The 4,821-nt window shown below is 40.5% G+C and overlaps 1 long non-coding RNA gene across 1 annotated transcript; it reads left to right on the top strand.

The window, feature by feature from the left end:
* The first annotated feature begins 2,171 nt into the window (after window positions 1-2,171).
* Window positions 2,172-2,575, top strand: LOC119906102. Its single transcript, XR_005444928.1, has 2 exons — window positions 2,172-2,247; window positions 2,351-2,575. It is a non-coding gene; the product is annotated as an uncharacterized LOC119906102 (long non-coding RNA).
* The last annotated feature ends 2,246 nt before the right edge of the window (window positions 2,576-4,821 follow it).

The following is a 4,821-nucleotide window of genomic DNA, read 5'->3' as shown; positions in this document are numbered from 1 at the left end:
GCAGCCACCAACACAGGACATGAAATTTTTTTTCCCCCTAAGGATTCTCGCGAATTAGTTTTCAGGCCCGTAATGTCTGCCATTGTGTACTGTGGCGCCGGAGACATGGGGGCGGGGGCATGGGGCTAATGATCAACCGAAAATGTTCCTCCTATTACCGTCATTATGATTTTAAATTGAATTTATTATTCAATTGTAAATGAAAATGAAGTTTAAAATCTGCAAAAGTCAACAGACCTACTAAGTTGAAAATTCACATTGGACACGAAATAAAAACAAATAAGAAGCTGCTGAATGAGAGGTTGCAGTGAAGAAAAGGTTTGTCTAAACTAATATCTAAACTCTGCACATGGGCCTTGTTGAACAGAGAAGACTAGAAGAACATTTAAGAGAAATTAAGTCAATATGAGAAAAGCTTTTATTTGATTTAACTATTTGTGATGAGGAAACTTTCAAAGCCTGGGAGTAAGCTTGCATGTCCAATCAATTTGTTACATCTAGTTAGTAATTCAATCCATATTAAAACAATGGAAGAAATCCTTGACACATCAAAAACATGAGTGTGACAACAACACCAAATAGCTGGGAGCATCGGCGGAAATCACGGGGGGGGGGACATCTCCCCCTATCTGAGAGGTGCCCCCCCCCCCTTAAAAACCATCAAATAATATAATGATATATACTTAAAATAATTGTGTAGTATAGCAGTAATAGTAAAACAATACAAACGCAAACAGGGCAATTAAAGTGTGTTTTAAGTTTAGAAACATTTTGAGTCCCCCCTCCTTTGGTGGTCTGTGGTTTGGTCCACAGCCTGCTTTCCCTCTCACAGGAGTCCGGTAGGAGAAAACCAGTTCAAATCCGTTAGTAGTTGAGAAGCTCCAGTAATGTTAAGCAGGCTGGCAGGGATGTTTTATGCACTGGATAAACTGATTCTTTTGTCTTTAATACAGATAATGCTGAGTCATTAATAAATTAATGATGACAAAAAGTTAAGATAAACCGATTCTTTTGTTATTATTATTTACCACATTATTATTATTGTTATTATAAAATTACCTAGCTTATTTGGTAGCTTATTTAACAGCTTATTGGACTGTAACTCTTCTTCTACAGCTAGAGATGCGCAGATTGATCAGCTGGGGACTGAAATAGGCTGTTTATTTTTGCTTACTCGGTTCTGATCAGTGACCCGAGCCAAGCAGTGTCAAATATCCAATTTTCTGTCGGTCACATTGAACGTAACAAACAGGCTACGCTGCCCCCGTGTTTCACGTGTGTGCACAGACAGTAACCTCGTGTCACAGCCACACACACACAGGCTAAAACATGTCTTAGATGTGTGGAAGTTATCCACGAGCGTGAAGAAGACGCAACGCTCACTGGATCTGCAGAGAAACACACAGAAAGAGACGCTGTGGATAGTGTAAAGCAACAGTGAACACAGCTGTTGGTGACGATGTCATTCATACCACTATGGTCTCTATTGTTAATTAACAACAAACCTCCTCCACACGCCCCTCATCTGCTGCTGTGAAAACGGAATTGCGGGTGGAAAACCAAACGCCAGTTATTTTAATAAAACTGCTGACAAATAAAGTCAGAGACAGATAGGTGTGTGCTTGTGTGTCTGATGGGGAAAATCAAGGTGAGCAGATTACTATAGTTTGTGATTAAACATAAAAATAAATTGGAGAATTAAGTAGAATTAAAATGGTGTACAATTTGTTTTCAGCTCCTTCCAGTTAAAATGCTAATATTATTTTATAATCAATGTTTCATTATGACCATACAATTGAGACCAGTGAGAATAGCTAATATTTATACTGGTGCTTAAGGGGATCCTAATAAAAATAGATTTTTCCAATAAATAGTTACAAAAATGTTTTTGTATGCTGTCAGTTATAGTTCTTAGAAAGAAATAAAATCGGAATCGGCCCAAATTAGAATCGATGGGTCAGTGTTGTGGTGGCAGCCTGGCTGACGGTGAGTGTCCTGGTTTTTTCTCCTTTTTTGTCTGTAATTCTGTTTTTTCCCTGGTTTTCTCTGCCTCCCTGTGTCTCCTCCCCTGTGTGTGCTCTCTCTCTCTCTCCCTCCGCTCATGAGCCCAGCCAACGACCCGCACCTGCATCTCGTCAACCTCCTTCTCTGCCTGCCACACCTGCCAGCAATCAACTTCACTTCTGCCAGTACTTCAACCCCGGTTCTCCACACTACCTTTGTTTGATCATCGTTGCTCATAACCCGGTGCCACTTCACCATTCAAGCTCACACGTATTCAGCATCTTTTTGATTTCCCTGTGCTTTGTCTCTGCTGTGTCTGACCCCGTTTCTCTGTCTCTCTCCCCAGGTTCACTCACCCTCACCCTCAGCCAAGTCAGCTGGGCTCGTTCACCTGCCCTCTCCCCTCGGACTTCCCCCAAGGCGTCCTCCCAGTTCTCCCCTGCCTAGTCTCGTCCTCTGCCCCTAGTGTTCCCCGGTCTCAGTCTCCTTGGTTCCCTGTGCCTGCGTTTCCCTGGAATCCACCTCTCCCTCAACCCCATTTTTCCCCAAATAAAACCTGTTAATCCCCAGAGTTGCGTTTGGGTCCACTCTAGCCCCACACTTCACAACAGGTCAGACCTTAGTAAGTATAATCAGCCAGGAAAAATGTAATCTGTGAATCTCTTACTACAGTGATAATCCTGTGTTAACCGATATTAGACTAATACCGTAGTTTTGTTGGGTTTTGTGCATTATGATAAGTAGCAGATCAGTTGGCCTGCTGCTGTTAAATATCTAATATGTGTATGTAAGAGACATCCCCTATCCCAGAAGAAACCTAAATTACTATGTAGCCTAGAGGATGCAAGTTATTTAGGATATGACCGTGTGGTGAATCGATGAACTTAAGTCCTATTTAAACAACTATTGCTTTGTGGTGTTATAATAGTAGTAATAAAAATAGTTGTAAGACTTCTGTCTGTGTACATGTATCCTGTACAAGTACAATTTTGGCTGTATTATTTGTGTCCCCTTCAAAAATTGCTCTTGAGAAATGTTATGTTTATTGGCTCCCCACCCCTACTGTGAGATGAAATTTACGCCCATGGCGGGGAGACATTTTGAATAAATCTATATCAAGCAGGTGTGATGTGATAAAAACACGACCAACTCAAACTGAAAGGGGTTCATTTCCATTAAAGTCTATATAAGTCATGTTTTATCAAAGATGCTAGGATTTCTTCACTAAGTGGTGTGCAGTGCAGAACTGCAGTGCTGCCAACGGTGGCTGGAATCAATATTATAGCAGACTTCTACATTGACAGATAGATCCTCTCCTGACCAGAGGGGAGTCATTATATATTTTTATTGCAGTGGGCAGGAAAAAAAACTTCCTATAGCAGACGTGTTTCTTTACAACTTTCATAGTAGTGCAGTCTTGCCTCTGTATAGTCTATAATATTGTTTAAGGTTGCAATGCTTCCATTTGGTAATATGTAAAAGCTCTGTAGGAAGTAGAACCTCAAGCTAGTCTCTAGAGGACCACTGATATGCTGATGACACCCAACTATTCTTCGTTAGTAACACAGTAACTCCAGTACATTGGGAGGATCTACACCTTCCTCATTAGAAAGGCAGATCAGGTACTCGTATTTCTTTTCTGGACTACTACTACTCCCTCCTTGCCGGAGCCCCTGTGTCTGCCATCAGAAGACTACCGCCTAACTACTGTTGAACCTCCCAAATTTCTGTCATACTACACTGGCTCTCTGGCAGTTTACGTTTAGTTCGAGACTCTGAGGCTGGTCTACAGGGTGGTGAAAAGAACTGCTCCTTCCTAACTACAGAAAAAAAATAAACTTAAATACTTGTACTGTAGCTCTCTGGACATGCTTTTATGGTTTAATGCTGATGATGTGACACCTACAAATGTGTTGTCACAATTGTTAAGATATTTTGTGTAATAGCCTGTAAAAAAGGGGCATAATGTGAATGTATTTTGCACGGGGTTTGGGTAGTATTTTTGAGGGTGTAATTGCTTAACAACGCCACAAGAGGGAATATCCACTTATGTGAGCGCTAGTAGGGCTGCGTGGTGCTTCTGCTCCTCAGACAGAACAGCCTGCTGAACGATCACAAGTGACATCTCCTGTCTCTGCTTTCCCTGTACAAAACAGGTTAGTAATGTGTGATATTTTGCTGCAATACATTTCTATGGACTTTTAAAGCCTTTGTTATGTTGTTCTGACAAAGTTTGACGTGTAAAACAGTGGTTTATTCAGTTAAGAGACTTTGAATTAAAAGTGTAGCTAGCACCCGTGTAGAAAGTGTAACCAACATGGCAGCCTTCCGACGTTTGTTTTGTTTTTGGTTATTGCTCTTGGACATTGTACTTTTCTTTGTATTTGCTAAAGCTAAAGGTTGAGCTACGATTATTATGATGTTTGTTGAGTTGATGATGTGTCAAGTCATGCATTCAAGTCCTGTCACCGTGATAATACTGAACAGTGTAACATGTTGATAAGGTTACAAAAAACGTGTATCTTGTATAATGTAGGCCTCTTTATTGTTTTTATATGTTGTATGTGAGAATGTTGTGTGAAACAAGTAGGCTTAACAGTATCAAAGCTACTGGATGTATACGATTTTGGAGCTAGTAAACAGCAGTAAGTGTGAGTTACAGTACCAGTTGAGGCTGGGAGAGGTGAATTATTTCTGTTGAACTGATAAATAATTTGTAAAATATGTTATTCCAGCGGTTTAATGCATTAACATCCATGCTGTAGTGGGAACCTAAAAGTGTAATTTGTTAAAAGGAATGTGGTCAACATGGTTTAA

This window comes from Micropterus salmoides, unplaced genomic scaffold, assembly GCF_014851395.1.
Source record: "Micropterus salmoides isolate LMB-PRFRI ecotype aquatic unplaced genomic scaffold, ASM1485139v1 Ms_hic_scaffold_16, whole genome shotgun sequence".
Taxonomy (NCBI): domain Eukaryota; kingdom Metazoa; phylum Chordata; class Actinopteri; order Centrarchiformes; family Centrarchidae; genus Micropterus; species Micropterus salmoides.
The sequence above is the reverse complement of the archived record's forward strand: the minus strand, read 5'-3'. Positions and strand labels throughout refer to the sequence as shown.